This window comes from Bombina bombina, chromosome 3, assembly GCF_027579735.1.
Source record: "Bombina bombina isolate aBomBom1 chromosome 3, aBomBom1.pri, whole genome shotgun sequence".
NCBI lineage: Eukaryota > Metazoa > Chordata > Amphibia > Anura > Bombinatoridae > Bombina > Bombina bombina.
Genome location: NC_069501.1, coordinates 667,685,428 through 667,698,771, shown reverse-complemented (window position 1 = coordinate 667,698,771; position 13,344 = coordinate 667,685,428).

The window sequence follows — 13,344 nt, the reverse complement described above, 5'->3', positions numbered from 1 at the left end:
TATAGCTATTCATACACTGTAAATTTCATGTTTTATTAGAATTGCACCATTGCACAAAAAATGTGTAATATTTGAAAATATTTTTAAAACACTTTAAATAATAAAAATCACAACCTCCTCTTTAATGTAGCATATATTAAAAAAAATATATATTATTTATTTCAGAACTTCACATTGTTTCAATTACTGTTACACAATTACTGTGACACAAGATTTGACGATACTGTAGCTTAGCATTACATAAATGCAAGTTTTAACTAAATAGCAACATTTTCAGAACATTGCAAAATGCCATTTATAGATGTTGTGTTCTAGATACCACATATATGGCTAATAAGTGCATTTACATCTGTAAATACAGAAAAACCCACTTGTGACTAAATACAAAAGAAAGATGCAGAAAGCTTTAATGAATCTAGACTATAATTCCATAATTTCATCCAAAATTAAATCTTAGGGTTTTTTCAGCATGTTTTGTCCATGCACAACATAACTGTTTAATTTCAAAAAGTCTTGGGAATGTTCTGAAAAAAGTCAAAAGGACTGATTCAGACTTTATCAAGTGCCTTTAGCTGTTGAATTTGATAAGTGAAAAATGGTCCCAAAAACCTGTTGAAAAGTTTTGAGAAAATGGATTCTGATCACCTTGAACATGACTGTCCCATATTAACAATATAGCCTTTTTTGACAAGTTGATAATGAGTTTTTGGGTCAAAAAACACTTAAAAACCTTTGATTTTGAATGGCTTGAACTGAAAAAATGCATATCAATGGACCAAAACCCATAAAGTTTGATTGATAAATTGTGATCAACTTGAGAGTGCTTGCAGTGGTAGTCTCATGAGGAGGGGGGATCTTGGTCAGTCCAGTTACATTTATTATTATGGGGAAGGTTACAGTAAGGGTTAATTGTGTGTGAATCTGGTCAGCATGTTTAGGGTTAATTGCATTAGGCAGATCACAGCTGTCACGTTAAGGGATACCTTTTGCTGGGGGACCTGGATTAGCGCAATTAGGGTTCATACCAGTGGAGGATCTATGACAGCATGATTCAGGTTCATTGTGACACAATCCATGTTAGTATTTATACATTTATTTGTGGTGGGTAGGTTTTGAGTCAATGTGGTTAGCGTTAAAAGAAATGGGGGATCAAGGTCATCATGATTAGAGTGTATTTGTGGTAATGGGATCCAGGTAATTGTGGTTATGGTTAATTGTGATTAGGTTATCAGAATGTCTCATTTACGGTTAACAGTGGTGAAGAGTTTGGACAGTGCAGTTAGCGGTGGAGGATGTTGTGGTTATTTTTTGGCAGCAGAATATATAGTGACTGGGACCATAAACTCACTGATGGCTGGTGAATTACCTGTAGCTCACCTCTACTAAATAATATGACTGAGTTAGATTCATGGCACAGTTATCAAAGGTTTGTTTGTGCGGCATTATTTTGTCAAATCTGTGCTGCAGATTTTGTAATGGTTTCATTTCATAGGAAATGGTCTGTTCCTTGTTCTAAATGAAATACACAAACTGTCTTCCATAGCATAGTATAAGTTTAATAATCTTGGAGAATTTGAATGTATTCACAGTTGATGGCAAATATCAGCACACAGTGAGCAAGCATACAACCATACTTCACATACATGAAGAAAAGTGAGGCAATTGTATGTGAACATGTACAAGGTTGCGCTTTGTTTTGAGTATATGATTATACTTGTGAGACTTTCTCATTATAATAACAGATACTCTAACAGAACGCCTACAGAACACCCACTTTTACAACTTTGCAATGTATTTTGAAGAGCATTTGGATCATGAGTATTGAGTTAATGTGTTTTATTAGGTAATTTGTATTGAATTTAATATGAAACATTGCATAAAAGAAGAGTGCGCTTAATGATTATAACAAAAAAAGTGTCTAGAATAAATAACACTGATACAACATATGCCTTTTTTTAAAAAAAAATCTAATTTTCTTTATTAGAAAAAATGTCATAACATGAATAAGTAGACAAAAATAATGAAAACAGAAAGTGTAATAAATAGTAAATCATCAGGGATATAGCCCATAGTAGTAAAGAAAAAACAAAAGTTCAATGTCTTCACATATAGCAAAAAAAGGGTTTTGTACCAGTGTGATTACAAGATTATGGGGCCTATTTATCAAGCCGTCAACCACAAATACACTGGAATTCCACAGCGTAATTGTGGAGAGCTTGATTCGCCTCATTTATCAAAGGCTACAGACCGGCAAAAATAGAATTTTGTGACGTAACATACGATCCGCCGGTCTCAGTCCTACACAGATCGATGCTTATGTCACTACAGATGTTCCGAATGCAAATTCGGCACTATCTGACTACTTTTCCTAGTTAACAAATAACTAGCAGGTACGCTAGGCACTATACCGGCCCAGCGTACCTGGTTTTCAATCCGCCGCCCTGGAGGTGGCGGTTGCCATAGGAATCAATGGGAGTCTGAAAGCAGCGAAAGCTTATGTTCGCTGCTGCCCGATATCCCATTGATTCCTATGGTATAATAAAAGTTATGTTTACACCTAACACCCAAACATGTACCCCGAGTCTAAACACCCCTAATCTGCTGCCCCCTACACTGCCGCCACCTACATTATACTTATTAACCCCTTATCTGCTGCCCAGACACCGCCGCCACCTAAATAAAAGTTATTAACCCCTAATCCTGCGCTCACCGGAGCCCACGCAACTAATAAAGTTATTAACCCCTAAAAACCCTGGCCTCCCACTTCACTAGCACTTACTAAAACCTATTAACCCCTAAACCTAACAACCCGCTAACCTTATATTAAATATTAACTCATCCCTATCTTATAATAAACTTAAACTTACGTTTAGATTTAAATTAAACTATATTAAACTAATAATTAACCTACCCTAACTATTATAATAAAATTACATTAAACTATATTAAATTAATAATTAACCTACCCTAACTATTATAATAAAATTACATTACACTATATTAAACTAATAATTAATCTAACCTAACTTTTATACCTAAAATTACAATTAAAACTATATTAAACTAAAACTTTATCTAACCTAACCTTTTTATACTAAAATTACATAAAACTACAAATTAAAATAACTATATTATACATTTAAACAACCTAAACCCCTACTCAAATTATTTAAATCTACACTTAAAAAATTACAAAGTTACAAAAAATTAACTAAGTTAAAAAAAAATAGTAAACACTAACAGGCCCCCATTTATCAAAGGGCTTGCGGACCTGATCCGACACTGCAGATCAAGTCCGCAAGACCTCGCTAAATGCGGAGAGCAATACGCTCTCCGCATTTAACATTGCACCAGCAGCTCAGAAGAGCTGCTGGTGCAATGCCGCCCCCCGCTGACTCGCAGCCAGCCAGGGAGGTGTCAATCAACCCGATCGCATTCGATCGGGTTGATTTCCGGCGATTCCTGTCCGCCTGCTCTGAGCAGGCAGACAGGGTTATGGAGCAGCAGGTCTTTGTGACCGCTGCTTCCTAAGTTGTGTTTCTGGCGGTCTGAAGACTCGCCAGCAAACGTCCCTTCAAGCCTCTGTACGGAGCTTGATAAATGGGCCTGTATGTTACACAAAAAAATAAACACCAAGTTACAAAAAATTAAAAACAAATTATCAGATATTTAAACTAATTACACCTAATCTAAGGGCCCTATGAAAATAAAAAAGCCCACCCAAAATAAAAAAAACCTAGTCTACAACTCTGCAATAAACTACAAATAGCCCTTAAAAGGGCCTTTTGCGGGGCATTGCCCCAAAGTAATCAGCTCTTTTACCTGTACAAAAAAATACAAATATCCCCCCAACAGTTAAAAGCACCACCCACACAACCAACCCCCCAAATAAAAAGCTAATCTAAAAAACCTAAGCTCCCCATTGCCCTGAAAAGGGCATTTGGATGGGCATTGCCCTTAAAAGGGCATTTAGCTCTTTTGCAGCCCAAGTCCTAATCTAAAACTAAAACCCACCCAATAAACCCTTAAAAAATCCTAACACTAACCCCAAAAGATTCACTTACAGTTTTGAAGATCCGACATCCATCCTCCAAGAAGCCGTGAGAAGTCCTCAACGAAGCGGCCAAAGTCTTCATCCAAGCAGCAGAAGTCTTTACCCGGACGGCATCTTCTATATTCATCCATCCGGCTCTGAGTGGCTCCATCTTCAAGACATCCGACGCGGAGTATCCTCTTCTGACGACGACTACCGACGAATGAAGGTTCCTTTAAATGATTCAATCACTCAATAGAATGCGAGCTCAATCCTATTGGCTGATTAGATCAGCCAATAGGATGAAAGCTCAATCCTATTGTCTGATTTCAACAGCCAATAGGATTTTTTCAACCTTAATTCCAATTGGCTGATATAATTCTATCAGCCAATCGGAATCTAAGAGATGACATCTTGGATGATGTCATTTAAAAGAACCTTCATTCGTCGGTAGTCGTAGTCAGAAGAGGATGCTCTGCGTCGGATGTCTTGAAGATGGAGCCGCTCCTCACTGAATGGATGAAGATAGAAGATGCTGTCTGGATGTCCACACAGATTGCTCCTGCTGCAAGGAAATACAAAGTTACTCCCAGGACCGACTCTTTCTACGTGCCAAAATAGCACATACTGAGCCGGTAGGAGTATTCATCTTCAAGAAATCAGTTTTTCAAATAAGTGCGCTCACTCCAACGTTCCCTATTGGTTGGACACGACGAATCTATCATCACACAGAGGAAACGAGCAAGTAGAGCTAAGACGCTGAAAGCTACAAGTGATTAAAAATCACAATCTTTGTGTTGCTAATTGCACCTACTGATGTAACTCCTTGAGACAGTAAACTTTTCAAACAACTGAAGATTCTAACAGATATACATACACAGCTAAGCCAAATCTCTGTTTGTACCTGCACTAATTGTTTCACTTCTATCATTGGAGGATATCCTTTTTTGCATGTGAACATTGTGTCAAACGGAACTATTGTCATATTCCTGCTCAGATTACACCTAACGACCGTGGAGATTTACAATTACCGAGTTAGCAAACTACAATATACATTGTTACTAAGTTTGACAGCTCCTACAGTTGAACTTTTTAGACGCTAGCCTGATACAGTGTTCATTGTGGCTCAGTACTTAATCCACTTGAACCCGTTAACCTCTTCACTCTCTTTTAAGTCTTTTATATTGCAATTTTTAATACTGATGTTCATATGAATTTACTTTTGTCCTTACCGGTGTATTTATGATATGCATTATTAACTACCTGTTTTATTTAATAACCTTTATTAAATATCCTTTACTGTTGAACGGTGCACACTTTTGAGTTTTTATCAAATCAGCTCATTATTTACTAGAAACTTTTAGCCTTAATCCTATGTAGTTGTATTGATTTTTGTTCACCTTGAGCCGTATCAATTTGGCGGATAATTTTAACCCTTTGTACATTTGGCCCATTTTAGCCCACCACTCCTTCACAGCTTACCCTTTATTATTAGCAATTTTTTTTATTAGTTTTTGTAAATGACAGTCAGCCCAAGGCGCCACTGACTACCCCATGTCCTTTAGGTTTTTACTTTCACTTTGAGTGCTGCGCAGCTTGTAGCTCTGGCACACTTTTTCTCATAGAAGGGGCGGGTCCTGCATTTGCCACACCATGTGACAGGGAGTGGTCTTGCTTTCATTTCCTCTTTCCTGACCGAGGCTGGACTGTCGGAGAAGACGCTATTTCTCTGTATTGTATGGGTCTAGGATGGTGTGTGAGTGTCCCAGCATTGGGAGTATAAAGGTGCCATTTTTGAGAAATAAAGATAATTTATTTTCTGTGTCCTGCTGTAATTAGCTTAAGCTATGAAGGATTCTGATATATTAGAGGGTACTCCCTTTGTTCCAAATAGTAATATCTGTTCATATTGTGAGGAGGCTTTGGTATGCCCGCCCTCTCAGTTATGTTCCACATGCCTTGACAATGTTATTCGATCAAAGAAGGTTAACCCTTTTAGTACCAATGAGCTGTCCACCTCTGAGGACTCGCCGTCCTGTGAGGTGCATACCCTACATTCATCTCCTTCACACATGCAACTTACCATAGCACGCATAATCATCCATCTGGAGGGGCCTTTTACCAGCCAGATCTTTACCGTTGCAGCTATAAAACGACGGTGTCTGCAGCCCTCAGTGATTTACCCCCTCGCCCTGCTAATGCAAGCAAAAGGTTTAAACATAGCTCTCCTGCCCCGGGGTCTTTCCTTGTCATTTATTGGATTTCACTGCTGTGTCCTCAGTTATCAAGGATGAGTTGCACTCTGAGGCTTTAGAGGATGAACTTTCTGGGACAGAGTCTGCTGGTCTCTAAGCCTCCTGCTGCGGAGGAACCGGACTTTAGATTTAAGATTGAACACCTTACGTTTTCCTTCTAAAGGAAGTCTTGTCTGCATTAGAGGTTCCAGAGGCCAAGCTGCCTGATGAACCTTTGATTCCTAAATTAGACAGAGTTTACAAGGACAGGGTAGTGCCTTTAACTTTTCCTGTGCCTGTAAAGATGGTGAACATTATTAAGAACGAATGGGACAGAATTGGATCTTCCTTTTCCCCTTCGTCTTCCTTTAAAAAATGATTCCCGGTCCCGGACTGAGACTCTCAATTGGATTTCTGGGGTTCTGTTCCTAGGGTGATTGGTGCTATCTCCACGTTTGCCAAGCGCAGAGAACCGATGGATATAAAGATGGAAACTCTTCTAAGAAAAAAAACTCTTCTACACAAAAACATGCCCTTAGTGTACAAAGCTTTGTACACTAAGGGCATGTTTTTGTGTCTGTGCATGTAACCGCTTTTAAGTAAATAATAAAGAATATGAAGTTTTAAACTGTAGCTCCGGACTTTGTCATCTTTATATCCATGAGCTATCGTTTTGGAGCTTCGGCAGTTGGTGAATCCCTGGAGGCTTAATTACTAAGGAGGTGAAGTACAGCTGCAAGGTTCTTCCCACTATACCCATCACTGCTACCGTGATCGTTTCACCTGGCATCGTTCCCCCTTGTAAGCCGGCCACGTCTTCTGACGTCACTCTTCAGAGCCCCAGAGTATGAGGCGGACGCCTGAGCAGCGCGCAGCAGCTACTAGCTTGTGGGAGCGTACTCCAAGCTGAAGGAGCGGAACACTGAGAGCTAGGAGAGAGGTCTCCCAAACGGCTCTACACTCAGTGGACTACAGCAGGAAGGCGTGAAGAGAGGGTAAGTCCTTAAGGTTAAGGAGGAGCAGTGGGGGACTTTGGGTAATCGGAACCTTGTGTGATCTGATACAGCAGTGCATTCGGCATGGAGCTCTCTCACTTACTTCACAGGAGGTAACTTTTGTGTGCTCTAAGGGTCTCCCCTTCATTGGGGTCATTATTTGTTGGGAACGAGAAGCTCCCTAGCAATGAGGGAAGTATCTCAGATTCTGGAGTGGGCGGAGGCCCACAGCTGTTCGCTGTTAGCGATCCATATTCTGGGTGTGGACAACTGGGAAGCGGATTTTATCAGCAGACAATCCTTTCATCTGGGGGAATGGTCTCTCCATCCCAAAGTGTTTGCGGAGATATGGTGGGGGAATGCCTGAAATAGATCCCATGGCGTCCCTTCTCAATACCAAGCTACCCAGATATGGGTCAAGGTCCAGGGATCCTTAGGCAGAGCTAATAGATGCATTAGCAGTGCCTTGGAGGTTCAGTCTAATTTAACTTTTCCCGCTGTTACCACTCCTTCCTCGTGTAGTGACCCGCATCAAGCAGGAGCAGGCATCAGTGATACTGATTTCTCCATCGTGGCCATTAAGGATGTGGTTCGCAGATCTGGTGGGGATGTCATCATCTCCTCCGTGGAAGTTACCTTGTCACAGGGATCTGCTGGAACAAGGTCCTTTTGTTCATAAAAATCTAGATTCTCTGAGGCTGACTGCATGGAGATTGAACTCTTAGTCCTAGCCAAGAGAGGTTTTTCTGAGAGAGTTATTGATACTCTCATTCAAGCTTGTAAACCGGTTACTCATCTAATCTATCATAAGGTGTGGAGAACCTACTTATTCTGGTGTGAAGAGCGTGGATTTTCCTAGCATAAAGTTAAGGTTGCCACAATCCTATTATTTCTCCAGGATGGACTGGAGAAGGGCCTTTCTCCCAGTTCCCTGGGAGAAAGGCCCTTGTGGAGCTTCCAGATGTACAGTGGAGCTTCCAGATGTACAGTCCTTTGTTAAGGCTCTGACTAGGATCAGACCTGTGTTTAGATCTAATGCTCCACCTTGGAGTCTAAATCTTGTTCTTAAGGTTTTGCAGTGGGCTCCGTTTGAGCCTATGCATCAAGTTGACATTACATTGTTGTCCTGGAAGGTTTTTTTTTACTGGCTATTGCTTCTACGCGCAGAGTATCTGAGATTGCTACCTTGCAATATGAGCCTCCTTATCTGGAGTTCCATTCTGATAAGACTGTCCTACATTTCCTTCCTAAGGTCGTATTAGACCGCAACATCAATCAAGAGATTATGGTTCTTTCCTTGTGTCTCAATCCTTCTTCTTCGAAGGATTGTTTGCTTCATAATTTGGACATTCCGGGAAGCGTAAGGGTCAGAAGGTCTCTTTGACTTTCTTATCTTTTTGGTTAAGGAGTGTTATCCGCTTAGCTTATGAGACAGCGGGACATAAACCTCCTTATTCTATTAGAGCAGTGGCTTCCGCTTGGGCCTTTAAGAACGAGACCTCTATGGATCAGATTTGTTAGGCGGCTACCTGGTCATTTTTATATTTTTTTTTTGATGATTTTGCTTCAGCTGAAGCAGCTTTCTGGAGAAAGATTTTGCAGGCTGTGGTGCCCTTAGATTAGGGTCCGCCTCTCTTTTTGTCCCTCCCGTTATCATTCAGTGTCCTCGAGAGCTTGGGTATAGTTTTCCCAATAGTAAGAAATGATGTAGTGGACTCTCCTTATATTAAGAAGGAAAACATAAATTATGCTTACCAGATAAATTAATTTCCTTCTGTATAAGGAGAGTCCACGGTCCCCACCCGTGTTTTTTTTGGCACCATTTATACCCTGATATTTCTCCTTCTGTTTCTTTTTCTCTCAGCAGAATGACTGGGGGATGGGGGAAGTGGGAGAGGTATTTAAGCCTTTGGCTGGGGAGTCTTTGCCTCCTCCTAGTGGTCAGGTTCAGTATTTCCCAATAGTAAGGAATGATGCCGTGGACTGTCCTTATACAGAAAGAAAGAAAATTATCTGGTAAGCATAATTTGTGTTTTCTCTGTATTAAGGAAAAGCAAAATCAAATAGTATTGTTCTTCTGACAAGTTATACCATATGTTTTAAATCATATAGGAAAAAAATCGGAGGCTTTTCCAGATCTTTATTGAAAGTTTTAATCCTAGAAAAAAAGGGGGGTTAGGGTAAAAGGATAGGAGTTTAGTAGTTAGATATAAGGGGGAAAGAAGAGGAAGATATCTCACCAAAGCAAACAAGCAAGAACATTGATGTGTCGACCACAAGTGACCAAGTGTATAGCAAAGAGGTGTATTAGAGAAATATAGAGGAGGTCATTAATTGCACTAATCTGTCGGTTATTCCATGCTTCTAGCATTAATTTATGGACTTCTACATTGCCAGTATATGTCATTGTTTTTAACTAAAAATATCTTCACTACACACATTATTTTTAATTACCTCATGATTATCCATCAATTTATTTTTAATTAAATAGTTAAACATAAAATAAATACATTCAAACGTATTATTTCTACATATCATACAGGCTTTTGTTGTGAAACTGTAGTCTATTTTACTTGGAAACACTACAGGGAGTTCAACCCGCACATTTGATAAGCAAAATGTATACACTTTCAGAATTTCAAACATTGGGCAGCCATTAGAGAATTGGTTGTTCAGTTATTAAAATGGAGTTGCTATGAAAAATGCTACTTGTTTTATAGTAGCTTCCTTATAGTGACCTACATAGGCTCTAGACCAGGGATGGGGAACCTTGGCACTAATGTTTCAGAACTACGTTACCCATGATGCTTTGGCACTCTGAAGTCCAGTTGAGCATCATGTGAAATGTAGTTCTGAAACATCTGGAGAACCAAGGTTCCCCATCCCTGCTCTAGACCATACTGGGCTAAAGCAATCACATCTCACATTGTTTATAATATTGATTGTTGTAGCATCTGAATTCCATTATTATGATAATAGAATTGTAAAAACAAGACACTTCCTTCCTTTCAGATGTGTTATAACACTGTTTTACAGGCCATCATTGAATTTCTTTTTTTAATAGGACATGAAAGTCGAAATTAAACTTTCATGGATCAGATATAGCAGAGGGTTTTAAAAGACATTTACTCTGATATCAAATTGACTTTGTTCTCTTGGTAACCTTTGCTACATGCCTAGGTAGATGTGCTCTACTAGGAACTAGCTGCTGATTGGTAGCTACACATATATGCCTCTTGTAACTGGTTTACCAGATATGTTTGACTGCTGCTCTGGAGCTGACTGGAAATATATTTAACCCTTTTGCAGGGGTTAAACACACAGTTATATACAAGCAATAGTGTAATAATAAAATGTTCTCACACATTACAGCACTTTCATTTTGCGCTTTCATGTCCCTTTAATAACATAAATCTGCAATATGTACGACAAGTAAGGCACTTTTATTGTTATTGTCAATTGACATTTCTGCTCACCATAACTGTTTCTATCCTAAATAATATTGTAAAATAATCTACAATAAAATTCAAGTAGGCAGACATCATGTAATTGTCAATACATAAGCTACGAAAAATAATTTTGTTAAGACGTCCTTCATTTCTCATTTTGCCATAATATCATTTATAGCATTTATATTCAGAACCCAGAATAATGATCTCATGAATCCAAGATGCCTCAGGAGAGCATTTTGGACAAATTATACAAAATTCTAAAAATCTCCAGTCTTCCGTGAAATTGATTGCTATGGTGCTATAGCACCTTCACATACAATGAGCTGTGTCTATAAACTTCAAGCCAATCATAAACGAATGAAAGCAATTTATAGCATTGTTATTGAAGCAAAAATGGTAACGAATCTGTCAACACAAATATCAATTATTTTTCATGCCATCTGATGTACTTGACTTGAATGCAGAATAATCTACCCATCACAGCAACTGAACAAATCTGCATTCCATATCAATCACTACACTAGTAATACAATAAATGTAATTGTTCTAGATGACATACAGATGTGGTATTGGTTATTGCAAAGCGTGTAAAATATGTTTAACACAGGCGGCAGATATACCCAATAGAGTGCCTGATTACAAATGGCATGCTATTTAGCGCTTTTGCTCATATGCAAACACTGCTAAAAATTAACTTTTAACCCCTTAGTGACCAGAGCACTTTTCCATTTTCTGTCCGTTTGGGACCAAGGCTATTTTTACATTTTTGCGGTCTTTGTGTTTAGCTGTAATTTTCTTCTTACTCATTTACTGTACCCACACATATTATATACCGTTTTTCTCGCCATTAAATGGACTTTCTAAAGATACCATTATTTTCATCATATCTTATAATTTACTATAAAAAAAATTATAAAATATGAGGAAAAAATGGAAAAAAACACACTTTTTCTAACTTTGACCCCCAAAATCTGTTACATATCTAAAACCACCAAAAAACACCCATGCTAAATAGTTTCTAAATTTTGTCCTGAGTTTAGAAATACCCAATGTTTACATGTTCTTTGCTTTTTTTGCAAGTTATAGGGCCATAAATACAAGTAGCACTTTGCTATTTCCAAACCATTTTTTTCCAAAATTAGCGCTAGTTACATTAGAACACTGATATCTTTCAGGAATCCCTGAATATCTATTGACATGTATATATTTTTTTTTAGTAGACATCCCAAAGTATTGATCTAGGCCAATTTTGGTATATTTCATACCACCATTTCACCGCCAAATGCGATCAAATACAAAAAATTGTTCACTTTTTCACAAATTTTTTCACAAACTTTAGGTTTCTCACTGAAATCATTTACAAACAGCTTGTGCAATTATGGCATAAATGGTTGTAAATTCTTCTCTGGGATCCCCTTTGTTCAGAAATAGCACACATATATGGCTTTGGCGTTGCTTTTTGGTAATTAGAAGGCCGCTAAATGCCACTGCGCACCACAAGTGTATCATGCCCAGCAGTTAAGGGGTTAATTAGGGAGCTTTTAGGGAGCTTGTAGGGTTAATTTTAGCTTTAGTGTAGTGTAGTAGACAACCCCAAGTATTGATCTAGGCACATTTTGGTATATTTCATGCCACCATTTCACCGCCAAATGCGATCAAATTAAAAAAAACGTAAAATTTTTCACAATTTTAGGTTTCTCACTGAAATCATTTACAAACAGCTTGTGCAATTATGGCACAAATGGTTGTAAATGCTTGTCTGGGATCCCCTTTGTTCAGAAATAGCAGACATATATGACTTTGGCGTTGCTTTCTGGTAATTAGAAGGCCACTAAATCCTGTTGCGCCTCACACGTGTATTATGGCTAGCAGTGAAAGGGTTAATTAGGGAGTTTGTAGTGAGCTTGCAGGGTTAATGTTAGCTTTAGTGTAGAGATCAGCCTCCCATCTGACACATCCCACCCCCTGATCCCTCCCAAACAGCTCCCTTCCCTCCCCCACCCCACAATTGTCCCCGCCATCTTAAGTACTGGCAGAAAGTCTGCCAGTACTAAAATAAAAGGGTTTTTAAAAAAAAATGAATTTTTTTTTTTAGCATATTTACATATGCTACTGTGTAGGATCCCCCCCTTAGCCCCCAACCTCCCTGATCCCCCCCAAAACCGCTCTCTAACCCTCCCCTCTGCCTTATTGGGGGCCATCTTGGGTACTGGCAGCTGTCTGCCAGTACCCAGTTTACAATAAAAAGTGCTTTTTTTGGGTTTTTTTTGTTTTTTTCTGTAGTGTAGCTTCCCCCAACCCCCCACCCCCCACAAACAAACCCCCACCACCTTGCTGATTGTTTAGATTGTATTGTTTATTATATTTTTTATTTCCCCATTTTCTGCAGTGTAGTGGTTCCCACCCGCTCCCTCCCCGTGCACGCGCCCGCCCCCACCCTCCCGTGCACGCGCGCGCGCCCGTGCGCGCCCCCAGCCACCCCCGCCCACGATCCCGCCCCCCTTCAGATCCACATGGCCATCGATGGCCGCCACCCGCCTCCCGGTCCGGCTCCCACCCACCAACGCAGGTAGCCACCGATCTCCGGTGCAGAGAGGGCCACAGAGTGGCTCTCTCTGCACCGGATGACT